The sequence below is a fragment of the Sus scrofa genome, chromosome 18, assembly GCF_054392235.1.
Source record: "Sus scrofa isolate SSC_HxYL_T2T_F1_AM1 chromosome 18, Sscrofa_HxYL_maternal_Yorkshire_Landrace_v2.0, whole genome shotgun sequence".
Lineage (NCBI taxonomy): Eukaryota > Metazoa > Chordata > Mammalia > Artiodactyla > Suidae > Sus > Sus scrofa.
In genome coordinates this window covers 21,456,584-21,470,685 of record NC_139400.1, presented here as the reverse complement: position 1 = coordinate 21,470,685, position 14,102 = coordinate 21,456,584, and the positions used below count along the sequence as shown (strand labels likewise).

The 14,102-nt window shown below is 36.3% G+C and overlaps 1 protein-coding gene across 9 annotated transcripts in view; it reads left to right on the top strand.

Annotated features, from left to right (window-relative positions):
• CHRM2 (cholinergic receptor muscarinic 2) overlaps window positions 1-14,102 on the top strand; it is a 145,870-nt gene that overhangs the window by 53,238 nt on the left and 78,530 nt on the right.

Sequence of the window (14,102 nt, the reverse complement as noted above, 5' to 3'; positions counted from 1 at the left end):
AATTTAACTTCCCAGTGAGTATGTTAATTGATGGCTTTTAAAAATTTCCCCCAAAGTAAAACAATCTGAATTCATAAATAGCTTCAAAAAGAGTTCATTAATAGTAAATCCATGGTAGGAAGTAGGGTTGTTTTGAGATAGAGCCTTTTATGATCTTCCAATAATTCCCAAGTATGGCAGCTTTCCTCTATTGACTGAGTGTTAGGAACCTAATCATTGGTACTTCCTGTAGCTACAAAAATATTCAGGTCTTTTTATCTTAGACAGTTCTTGCTTCACTTTCAGGTCTCCTTGTCTTTGGCTCCTTGCCTGTCTTTTTCCTCTCTTGATTGCATGCTTGACATTGAATATTTCCTTATCGTGACTTAGAACCTTTTCTGACGTCCTCTATACTGGTGTTTGTCAAATGTGGTTACACCTTCTATTCACCTCTTGGGAGGAAATTATCTGCAGTTTTCAAATTCCAGTTCTAGGCTTTGATCTGGTTCTTCTAGCCTTCACTTAGAATTCAACTCAGATTAACTTATTCAACACATATTGTAGAGCATGTACTGAGAGTCAGGCAGAAGGACACCTCCGCTCATGGACAGGTAGAGTCATATATACTTTGGTGCCAGTATCTCTGTCTCAGTGTGAAAATTCACACTTTCCATCCTATCACATAAATCTATCTTTATAATGTCAGATCTTGGACTTTGTGCATTTGAGTGTTTCTAACTAGATAGTAAGGTAAATAAGTTAAATATGGAGACCCATTATCCTATGTCTCTTAACTGTGGCAGTGGAGTTCAGATTGCTTTTGAACATTGTAGCATGGAATATTTCAAAGCAGGTGATGGGAACGGATGGTATGAAAGAAATTAGCCATTTGTGGAAAAGAATTGAGTCCCAGGAGTCTGTTGTATCTGCCTCCATTCCTCTGTAGACTTTAGTTTGTACTCTGCTGAGAGCATCCAGGAACCAGGCGGTGATAACGTTTGCAATGCCTCCTGATGGTGTTCCTGCCACAGCTGTCAGATGTATGGAGACATAATTGATGAAATGCTATTTATACCCAGGGATAAACTTAGAAAACCAAGCCTTGCTGCCTAAACTAGCAAATTCAGTGGATCCCCTTGCTGTTAAAATCTCTACCATCTAAGTGACAACAGTACACATTTTCTGTTTGCCTTAAAGTCGCTAATTGGTTCAAACTGTTGAATGTGTTAATAGTGTAACAGGAGGGCAGTTTCTGATGTCAGAAAGTGTTGGTTTAAATTTTGGCTCTTTTTAGGAATAAAATCTCCTATCTCGAGCAAGCTTATCAACTGCTTCACCAGTAAAGTGAGAATAATAAACGGTACCCACTTTATAGTGCTGGTAGTGAGGATTAAATAAGCCACATTATATAAAACACTTAAAACTGTGACAACAAACACAGTAAGCTCTCAAAATTAGTTGTTATTTTATTTCTTCTTCTCCTTATTTTACCTCCTATTCAGACAAAGAACTGGTCTGGTAGTGCACCAGAAAGTGCTCTGGACCAGGAGCCCAAAACACCTGAGTTACACCTGGTGCTACTAGCAAACTGTGTCACTGTATGACCTTAGACAAGTCGTTGAACTTCTCTGAGCCTCAGTTTCCTTGTGTGTGAAATGGGTGTATGTTGGGGAGGGAATGTTTCAGTGCTTTAAACGCTAAGGTTTCTTTTAGCCCCGAAAGTAATTACCATCACCATCTGTTGATGGGCCCTTAGATACTACAGCTGAGGAAATGAAGATAAATATTATCAGGGAATTTATATTCTTAAAGACTCCTCAAGGAAGCATTAAGCCCCATAGGAAATACTTATGCCAGAATATACAAATTATGGAATAAGTGAGCCTATAATGCCTCATGTATGGACAACATTTCCAAAATAATGTTGTCACTGAAGTGACAAGCTATTTGAAGTCTATGTGGAAACGGAATCAATAGAGTTCTGTTTCTCAGAGGAGTCAGTTATACCCTCATTGTCATTCTAATCGCTAGGGGAAATTTTAAATAAAAGAATAGGAATGGAAATTATTCAATTCTGTGCAGAGAATTTTACCACGTCACAAGGATCTTACTTACATTGGATAATCCTAGAAAGTAGGCTCATGATATGAAATCATAATCTGAAGGTAGAATTATAAATATTGGGTTCTTTCTCTGATATGCTACAGTGTCTGTGATACAAAGAATTCCTATTCCTCTAAGAAGAAATCAGGCTTTACATTTTTGTACCCCAGATTTTTGCTTAGAAACAAAACTGGGGGGTTTTTTTGTTTTATGTTGTTGGTAGACAGAACCTTTTACCACACAATAGATCAAGAAAGGGGGAAGAAAATTTGTTAAGAACAGGAAAACATTGGCCAAAGGAAGAAGGAGGAGAAAGAAAATGTTGCTATCAGCTGCTCTGTTTGTTGTTAAACCTAGTATCAGAGCCGGGTTTGCTGGCTGTGTAATCTTAGGCAAATTATTTACTCTCTTTGAGCTTTATAGTTCCCAAGAGTAGGATGAGGATAATAATATCTTTGTTGGATTTTGAAGTAAATGAAATATGTAAAGTACCTAGCACAGAGACTAGAAAGTAGTAGATATTCAATAGCTCCTGGTGATTATTTTCTGAATGTTAGGGGAGGTTTGCACATCCCATACTATGTTGATCCTGGAGCATGGTCATGTGCTTCATAATTCTTCAAAACATCAGAGGAAACTATGTTTCTAATATTCACCCACTTTACTTGTATTCATTGTAAATAATGGAACTGATTGACTGAGTTAGCAGTGAAGCTATTCCAGCTGCTATTTCTCTCTAAATGAGATTATTTAGTAAATATTCTTTGGAGAAGAATTCACTCATGATTTCAAGACCGAAGCAGAGGAGCTAGCTATACCATTCTTGACAATGTTATACATTGGAAAGAGCCCATGATTTGAATCAGTTATTTTGTTTGAATGCCAGCTAAACCACTTATTGGCTTCTGTTTCAGGGGTAAAGCATTCAACCTCTGAGAATAAGATTATGTAACTTGAGTTGGTACTGGAAACAAAAATAGCACCTATCCCAACCTATCTCAAAGGGCTGCTCTGAGGATGGAATACAGATGTATGTGGATGTATTTTTGACAGAGTAAAGTACTGTAAACATTGATGTTGATTATCAGCTATGTCTGATCTAGGACTGCAAGGAAAGGAACTCTCCCCTCATCTTAGATTCTGTTGTATACCTTGTATACAGAATGAGGTGAAGGACCCCTCATTCTGCTTTATGAACTATTTTAACTGTTTACACTTTTGGCACCAAATGTTTGTGAGGTTTCTCCCTTCACCCACCAGTTCTCCAACGTTTCAGATACCAAATGGGTATCCTACAAGTCAATTCAATTCTGACACTACCCACAGGTTACAGGCTTAGCCTAGATGTCAATCACAAGGCCTGTGATTAATAATATAATTAATAATTTATATAATTAATATAATTAAGAATATAATTAATACTTTGCTATAGTTACTTAGAACTCAGGGAGAGAATTTTCCTACCGTCACTGGCTTAGTATGAGGTATATTGTAAAGAATATAAATGAACAGCCAGATGAGAAGGTGTGCAGGGTGAGGTCCAGAAGGATCGCAAGCACAGAAGCTTCTGCTCCTGAACAGTTCAAGTATGAACATGTTTGCATTCATTGACCCAGAAACTCCTCATACTCTGTCATTTAGAGTTTTTAATGATGGTTTCATCACGTAAGTGAAATTGACTATTAACTCAATTTCCAGTCCCTTTCCTCTCTCTGCAGGTTGGAGGGTGGGACTTCTAATCAACCGTTGGTCTTTCTGTGTACCAACTCCCAGCCGGAAGCTATCTAGGGACCCACCAAGGGTTGCCTCATTAGAACAAAAGATGCTCCTATCATCTATATCATTTAGAAAATTCCAAGGTTTTTTTTTTCTTCTTGTACCAGGAACCAGAACAAAGACCCAAATTATGTTTCTTATAGTGTCACAATATATCCTTTTCTATGATCAATAGATAGAGATATAGATAGAACCTTTAGTAATTTTACCCTTTTCCCCTACATACTTGTTCTGCAGGAATAACTTCAAATTTACCAATTAAGCCAAAATTGTTAATTTACTCAGTATTACCGACATGAAAATCAAAACCACAATGATAGATGACCTCACACTTGTTAGAATAGTTAATATCAAAAAGACGAGAGAGAATGCATGTTGGTAAGGATGTGGATGAAAGGAAACTTTGTGCACTATTGGTGAGAATGTAAATTGGTTTCTGCCACTATGGAAAACAGTATGAAGTCTCCAAACACCTTATTTTGGACCAAATTAAAATCATTGTAACTGTCTCTTTGCCTCCAAAGGCACAATAGGTTTTCCAAGTAGAGCATGAAGAAATGTATATCTTGTCTCTTAATTTTTGACAGAACTGTTTATTGAGAAGGAAGTTGTTCTGTCTCAGCCCACCCATGTTTTTACTGCTAATCCAAGGAAGCTGGAAGAAATGAAGATAGATAGAAGCTACCTCCTCACTCCACAGGTTCTAGAGAATCTCAGCTCTATCAGGTTCCAGGTTCCTTCAGGAAGTTCAGCCCCTAGGAGGAAGAAGTCCCACTTTGACCACTCCTGCTTTTTCTATTTCCTCTCTCCTTCTTGCCACTCTGAGACTTACCTCTCTCAGAACAGAGTTTCCATGTGGCTGGGAGATGATAACCTATGTGTTAATTGAGCAAGAAAACCCTGAATAATAGAGAAAAGAAAGGCACTCATGAAGAACACAAATAATTATGGAACTGAGAAACAGAGTAAGTTGAGGAGGAGTGTAATATTTGGTATTGTTTGCAAATAGTGGAAAAATATGAGTCTGTTTATCAAGGGGAAAAATATTACTAATTAGAGAGAAGCAGTGAACCTCAAAGTTAAGAAAGACAAAAATAGAGTCAATAAAATATCCATTAAGTCAGCAAAAAGAAAGAAGGAAAGTATCACAAAAGAGAATAAATAATCATCATATTAAGTGGAAAATTTGGTATCGTCTGTTATTACACTAAATAGAAATGGACTGTATGTTCCATTAAATGACAGACATTTTCAATTTTTTTTTTTGTCTTTTTAGGGCCACACCCATGGCACAGGGAAATTTCCAGTCTAGGGGTCCAATTGGAGTTGCAGCTGCCAGCCTATACCACAGCCATAATAGCAATGCCACATCCAAGCTGCGTGTGCAACCTGCACCATAACTCATGGCAGTGCTGGATCCTTAACCCACTGAAGAGTCCAGGGATTGAACCCACATCCTCGTGATACTAGTTGGCTTTGTTACTGCTGAGCCAAAGTGGGAACTTCTCAAATGGTCTTTTAATAAGAAACCTCAATATGTGCTACATATGAGAAACAATGAGAAATAAAAGTTGATGATAGTGAATGGGCACCTGTGGAAGTGATAATCTAGTTGAACTTTAATTTCTTAAAAGTCATTTCTGTTCATACCATAGACTTAAAGGAATACAACAGTAGACTCTCTGGTTTAGAGATTTTCTGAACTATATGCTTCGTATTTTGCATTGATTTATTCTTTTTTTTTCCAACAATTAGTAACTCCCACTATTTCGTGACAAACTGCAATTTTTTTTTTTTATCTTTTCATCTTTTCTAGGGCCACACTCGTGGCATATGGAGGTTCCCAGGCTAAGGGTCTAATCGGAGCTGTAGCCTTGGCCTACATCAGAGGCACAGCACTGTGGGATCTGAGCCACATCTGCGACCTACACTACAGCTCATGGCAATGCCTGATCCCTAACCCACTGAGCAAGGCCAGGGATTGAACCCACAACCTCATGGTTCCTAGTCGGATTTGTTAACCACTAAGCCACGACGGGAACTCCACAAACTGCATATAGTGGTTAACTGAGAACTTAATCCTGTCAGTTTAGAAGATACTTGTAATTGATCAGGTTCTCAAATCACTGCACCTTTTCTCCTGTCTACTATTCTGGCTTATAAGTGGAGCTGCAATCTACGTGTTTGAGCTGATGTGATTTTTTTTTTTAATGTGGAATTCCCACTGATTATTCCTCTTTGCACTGGTCATACATGGAAACTGTATATTAAAGGTATGTTAAAATCTGAAGTGCATTTTGAATGAGAAGGAACATTATTAATTTATAATTAAATTTTTAGGTTATTTGCTAGTTGCTTACTTTATATCATCTTTACCTTTAGGGCTATAATTTACTTTCGATATTTAAAAAGGAAAAACACAACTTGCCATCCTTCTTTGTTCAATTGCCATATGAGTATGCCAGCAGTAAAATTTCCAAAAAGATCTTAACTATGCTTCAACTTTGTTAGGGATCTAGTTGGAAATGTAGATGCTTAGGCCCTAGAACTTTGAATCATAATCTATATTTTAATAGGATTCTCAGCTGATTTGTTCACACAGTAAAATTTGAGAAATGCTTTTCTAGGAGATATATTTTGGCTGAAATATAAATTCTTCAACTGAAATTATCATGGTTACACAATAGAAAATAATGTCCAGAAATATCTTTAATCCATATTCCCACTTTATCTGTAGGATTCTTGGGATATAATAAGGTGTTCCTTCACAGGAGTTATTCTAAATTTTCTGATACAGTTATCTCTTTATTTACATTACTAAAGTTATTTTAATTTGTTCTTGGCTTCGGTGACTTAGCTATGTGTGTCGTTAGTGTTTACAAACATCTTCAGAACCTTTTTGGAAGTTGGTAAAAATAACAGAAAATTCAAAAATGTGCCTTTTCTGATAAGGGAATTTAAGTATGTTGGACAGTGACAATACTTTAGCTTTCAATTCGGTTGAACTACTTTGGGCACAAAGACAGAAAGGAATTTTTGTTCTGGTAAATGCACAGCAGGAGCAGCCGAAACCCAGGGAGAGATAATGCACTAAGTATAGCAGTTAAGTGATAAAGATTTTGATTCCTAAAGTGGCAAGCTCCAAGCATCAAAGCTGCAGGAGCGGCTTAAGCCAGCAAATGGAAATGGCATGAATCTCCTAGAGCTATGAAGATGCCTTTGGGTACCATCAGAGGAAACTGAGGGAGGTACATCCTAAAGGGACAGATAATTATGACTGGTGACAGCTGATTGTAGATCATCCAGAGCACCACGTTGTACTAAGGTATGAAAACCAAAGATCTTTTTAAATGATTTCCTATAATGTTATGCATTCCTGGAAAGTCCTGTTTTTCCCCACTTTGACTTTGCAGACCTGACTCTTCTTGGCCTTGAAGACTGCATTTTTCCCCTTAAACACTTAAATGTCTTGCTTCAATTTTCACTTCCAGAAAAGTGCCTAAAAAATACATTTTAAGTCCAGACATCCAGATCACAAAACAGTAATATGCTGGATAAACCTAAAATTCATTAAGTGGATCAGAAACAAACAAACAACATACAAACAAACATAATGCTTAGCAATACATAGGAGACTTTCAAATCATGTTCTGTAGAGTCATAGGGTATTTTTAGTATTGTCTCAGAAGCCCCTACAGAGGCAAAGGGATCAATATGCTGAGATTTTTGGAGGAGCTCCCTCTGTATCAATTTTATATATTGATGTTCTATGAAGGTTGCATTTGGTAAAATAAGAATAGTAATAATAACCATAAAAACAATAAGCTGCTTTAAAATTTACATTATTGATGTTACAGAAATTTAAAAAAAACTTATAAATGAATAAAATGAACAATCATATATTAACAAGTTGGATACTACAGGTTAAAAAGGACAAAATCCTAGAAACACAGACACTAATGAAACTGACTCAAGAAGAAATAGAAGAGGCTGAATTTGTTATTTTAAAACTCCCCACAGAGAAAAGCCAGGCCAGGCAGTCTCACTGGTGAATTCAAACAAATATTTAAAAGGAGAATTAACAACAATTCTTTTCTCTGTAGAAATGGAAGTGGAGAGAACACTGCCAAACCCTTCCTATGAGGCCAGTATTATCCTGACTCCAAAACCATACAAAGACATCACAAGAGAACTTAGACTTAATATATATTATGAATATAGACACAAAATTCTTCAAAAAGACTAACAACTGAATCCAGTAACATATAAAAATAATCATTCATCAGAGTTCCCGTTGTGGCGCAGTGGTTAACGAATCCGACTAGGAACCATGAAGTTGCGGGTTTGATCCCTGGCCTTGCTCAATGGGTTAAGGATCCGGCGTTGCCGTGAGCTGTGGTGTAGGTTGCAGACGCCGCTTGGATCCCGCGTTGCTGTGGCTCTGGTGTAGGCCGGTGGCTACAGCTCCAATTCAACCCCTAGCCTGGGAACCTCCATATGCCGCAGGAGTGGCCCTAGAAAAGGCAAACAGACCAATAATAATAATAATAATAATAAATAATCATTCATCATGATTGAAATTTGTCTCAGAAATGCAAAGCTAGTTGAAAATGTAAAAAAAATCAGCTAATGTATAACCTTAAAACAATGAAACATACAAAAACACACGTGATCATCTCAATAAACACAGAAAAAAATATTTGACTAAGTACAACATAATTTCATGATAAACACCTAACAAAATAGGAATGTAAGGGAATTCCCAAACCTGATAAAGATTTTCTAGGAAAAAAACACAGGTGACCTTACACTTAATGATAAAAATTGGAATGTTTATTCCCTAAGATCAGGAATAAGACAAGGATGTCCATTTCCATTCAACCTTGTATGAGATGTTCTGGCAAGGACAATTAAGTACGAAAAAAAAAGTATCTAATTTTAAAGGAATTTTAGAGATGTCTGTTTAGAGATGACATGATCTTTATATAGAAAATCCTAAGAAAAATTATTGTATGTAATAAATGGGAGTTCCTGTCATGGCTCAGAGGTTAACAAAGCCAACTAGCATCCATGAGGACACAGGTTCGATCCCTGTCTCTCACAGTGTGTTAAGAATCTGGTGTTGCGGTGAGCTGTGGTGTGGGTCACGGACATGGCTCGGATCCCATGCTGTTGTGGCTACTTTGATTGAACTCCTAACCTGGGATCCTCCATATGCTGTGGGTGCAGCCCTAAAAAGACTAAATAAATAAATAAATAAATGAGTTAAGAAAGGTTCAGGATGCAAGGCCAATACACACACAAACACACGCATACACACACACACAACAAACCAAAAAATGTATTTATATATACTAGAAATGAATAATCTGAAATGAAATAAAGAAAAAACCTTCTCCAAAACATCAAAAATAACAAAACACTCAAATAAATTTAACAAAAGTATGATCTTTTTTCTATGTTGTTGGATTCGGTTGGCTGAAATTTTGTTGACAATTTTTGCATCTATATTCATCAAAGATATTGGCTGATAGTTTTCTTTTTTGATGGTATCTTTGGTTTTTGTTTTAGGGTGATGGTGGCATCATAGAATGTCTTTGGGAGTGTTCCTTCTTCTTCAACATTTTGGAAAAATTTAAGGAGGGTGGGTATAAGTTCCTCTTTGTATGTTTGGTAGAGTTTGCCTGGGAAGCCATCTGGTCCTGGACTTTTATTTTTATGGAGTCTTTTTATTACATACTCAATTTCATTTTTAGTGACTGATCAGTTCAGTTGATCTATTTTTTCTTGATTCAGTTTTGGGAGGCTGTAAGTCTCTAGAAAGTTGTCCATTTCTTCCAGGTTGTCAAATTTGTTGGCATATAATTGTTTATAGTATTCTCTTACAGTTTTGTATTTCTGCTATATACGTTGTGATTTTTCCTTTTTCATTTCTTATTTTATTTGGGTTTTTTCTCTCCTTTTCTTGGTGAGTCTGGCCAGAGGTTTGTAAATTTTGTTTACCTTTTCAAAGAACCAGCTCTTGGTTTTATTGATTTTTTTCTATTTTTTTAATCTCTATTTTATTGATTTCCTTTCTGATCTTTATGATTTCCTTCTGCTAACTTTAGATTTTGCTTGTTTTACTTTCTAATTCATTTAGATGGCTGGTTATGTTGCCAATTTGAGATTTTTCTTTTTTTTTTTTTTTTTTTTGAGGAAGGCCCATATTGCTATGAATGTCCCTCTAAGCACTGCTGTTGTGGCATCCCATAGATTTTGAGTGATTGTGTTTTCATTATCATTTGTCTCAAGGTATTTTTTTTTTAGTTTTTTTCTTGATATCCTCATTGACCCACTGACTTTTTAGTAGCATGTTGTTTAGTCTCCATGTAGTTTGTTTTTTTCTCATTTCTTTTCCTGTGGTTGATTTCTAGCTTCATGCCATTGTGGTCAGAGAATATACTTGATAAAATTTCTATACTCTTAAATTTGTTGAGGTTAGTATTGTGTCCCAGCATGTGATCGATCCTTGAGAATGTTCCATGTACACCTGAGAAGAATGTATATTCTGATTTTTTTGGATGTAATGTCCTGAAAATGTCAATTAAGTCTAACTTTTCCATTGTGTCATTTAGGATTTCTGTTGCCTTACTGATTTTCTGTCTAGAGGATCTATCCATTAATGTGAGTGGGGTGCTAAAGTCTACTACAATTATTGTGTACCCATCATTTTCTCCTTTTATGGCTGTTAGTATTTGCTGTACATATGTGGGTGCTCCTGTATTAGGGGCATATATATATTAATGCATATAATATCCTCTTCTTATATGGATCCTTTTACCATTAAATGGTGTCCTTCTTTGTCTTTCTTTAAGGACTTCATTTTAAAGTCTGTTTTGTGTGATATGAGTATTGCAACTCCTGATTTCCTGTCTTGTCTGTTGGCATGAAATATCTCCTCCCATTCTGACACTTTCAATCTGTATGTGTCCTTTGCTCTAAGATGAGTCTCTTGTAGACAGCAGATTGTAGGTTTTTGTGTTTTTATCCAGCCTGCCACTCTGTGTCTTTTGATTGGAGTATTCAGTCCATTGTCATTTAAGGTAATTATTGATAAATATGTGTTTATTGCCATTTGAAACCCTGTTTTCCGGTTGATTCTATGTTTCTCCTTTGTTCCTATCTTTTTTTGTTTGGATGATTTCCATTTATTTTATGCTTGTGTCCTTTTCTTTATACTTTTTGTTAATGTAATGTTTGGGTTTGATTTGTGGCTGCCCTGTTTTTCAAGTATGTTAATCCCTTCCTGTATTTGCTGGCTTTAACCTGATAGTCATATAGGCTCAAACACATTATTTAAAAAAAAGAGTCTAGATTTTCTTACTTTCCTTCTCCACATTCTATGATTTGGAAGTCCCTTTTTAACATCTTCATGTTTATCTTTTTGCTGTTCCTTGTGTTTATCATCACTTTTACAGTAGGTTTTTTTTTTTTTCCCCCACTTTGAGATCTGTATGCTGGCTTATTTAAGTGATTGCTTTCCAGTTGTGGTTTTCTCCATCATATTTCTTCTTACTTTTTTTTATTAAAGAAGCCCTTCCAGTATTTCTTTTAGAATGGGTTCAGTATTGCTGTATTCTTTTAGCTTTTGTTTGTTGGAGATATTCTTTATTTCCCCTTCTATCTTAAATGATATTCTTGCTGGGTAGAGTATTCTGGGCTGCAAATTTTTTTCCTTTTGGAACTTTGAATATATCTTGCTACTCTCCTGGCCTGTAGTGTTTCTGTAGAGAAATCCATTAATAGCCTTATGGGGTTCCCTTATAATTAATGCTTTGTTTTTCTCTTGCTGCCTTTAGAAGTCTCTCTCTCTTTTTTTATTTTTTTTGTAATAGGATTCTCATTCATTTAATGTGTGCATTTCATTCTTTAGCTTTAAAAATAACATCAACTTGAAATTAAAACAGATCACTGTGTATTGGATAAACATCATTACAGGATTTTTTTAGAATCCTCTCTTTAACTTTTGCCATGTTTATGTCTCCAAAGAAGATATACACATGGCCAAAAGCACATGAAAAAATGCTCAACATCACTGATTATTAGAGAATGCAAATCAAAACTACCATGAGATACCACCTCACACCAGTCAGAATGGCCATCATTAACAAATCCACAAATATCAAATGCTGGAGAGGGTGTGGCGAAAAGGGAGCCCTCCTACACTGTTGGTAGGAATGTAAATTGGTACAACCACTATGGAAAACAGTATGGAGGTACCTCAGAAAACTAAATATAAACTTCCATATGACCCAGCAATTCCACTCTTAGACATATATCCAGACAAAACTTTCCTTGAAAAAAACACATGCACCTATATGTTCATTGCAGCACTATTCACAATAGCCAAGACATGAAAACAACCTAAATGTCCATCGACAGATGAATGGATTAAGAAGATGTGGTATATATACACAATGGAATACTGCTCAGCCATAAAAAAGAACAAAATAATGCCATTTGAAGCAACATGGATGAAACTTGAGACTCTCATACTGAGGGAAGTAAGTCAGAAAAAGAAAGACAAATACCATATGATATCACCTGTATCTAGAATCCAATATGTGGCACAAATGAACCTTTCCACATAAAAGAAACTCATGGACTTGCAAAACAGACTTGTGGTTGCCAAGACGGAGTTTGACGGAGTGGGATGGACTGGGTATCTGGGGTTAAGAGATACAAACTATTGCCTTTGTTGAGATCCTGCTGTATAGCACTGGGAACCATATCTAGTCACTTATGATGGAGCATGATAATGTGAAACAAAAATAATGTATATATGTATGTGTGACTAGATCACTTTGCTATATAGTAGAAAATTGACAGAACACTGTAAACCAACTATAATGGAAAAAAATAAAAATTATTTTCAAAAAATTTAACAAAAGGTCAAAATTTGTACTTAGAAAACTAGAAAACATTATTGAAATAAATAAAGGCCTAGATAAATGATAAGATATCCCATGTAATGGATCAGAAAACATAATATTGATAAGATGGCATTAGTCTCCCAATTGAATAGTGCTTTTACATAATCTCTATCAAAATTCCAAATTTCTTTTTCCAATAATTTATTTTTTGCAGTAGTTGGTATGGCAATTTTAAAATTCATATGGAAATGTAAGAGGGCCAGGACTGTCTAAAACAATATTGGAAAAGGAAAACATTGGACTCACTCTTTCCAATTCTAAAATGTTTCAGAAAACTAAAGTAATCAAGACAACCTGGTACTGGCATGAAAATAAACAAATAGATTAATGGGAATATTCAGGAGGCCACCTCCGGAAGCCAGGGAGTGTACACTTTTTCCCGAAGGAGATGTACGCGCGTTGGCGAAATGCAAGGGAGATAGCCTCTTTGTCCCTTCTTTCAGGACACTGGACTGCTCAGATTTTATTGACATAAGTGGTTGATTATATAGACAGTTTTTCACTACAGATTACATCACAGTGTTAAAAGTACATTGGTTAACTATTACATGGTATAGCAGCTATACATCATGTTCTAAGATCTTTATCTTAACTAAACTTAGTGGGTACAATTTAGGGGCAATTAGGTACAGTACATCATGTTTTATGATCTCTATCTTAACTAAATTTAGTGGGTACAATTTAAGGGCAATTAGGTACAATACATCGTGTGGAAAGGAGGAGACTCAGTACAAATCATCCCATGGCCAGCCAGTCTTTACAATTTGAAGAGGTCACAGATGCAAGAATTTGGCATTCACAAATCTTACTTTTAGACTGGTGCTTATCTTTAAAGCGTTATGGCAGGGAGACAGTGTAAGAAAATATAAACCAACTTAACTAGCTGTCACTTAAAAGCTTTTTTCGCTCCCGCGGCATATGGAGGTTCCCAGACTAGGGGTTGAATCGGAGCTGTAGCCACCGGCCTACGCCAGAGCCACAGCAACGCGGGATCCGAGCCGCGTCTGCAACCTACACCACAGCTCACGGCAACGCCGGATCATTAACCCACTGAGCGAGGGCAGGGACCGAACCCACAACCTCATGGTTCCTAGTCGGATTCATTAACCACTGCGCCACGACGGGAACTCCACTTAAAAGCTTTTAAAATCAAGAACAAAACTCACAGGTAGGTTTCATGAATAATATATGTCTAACTTCTATGAACCTCATTAAAATCCTAACTCTAAAGTTTACTATATAACTAGTAGAAAAACACTATGTTTTAAC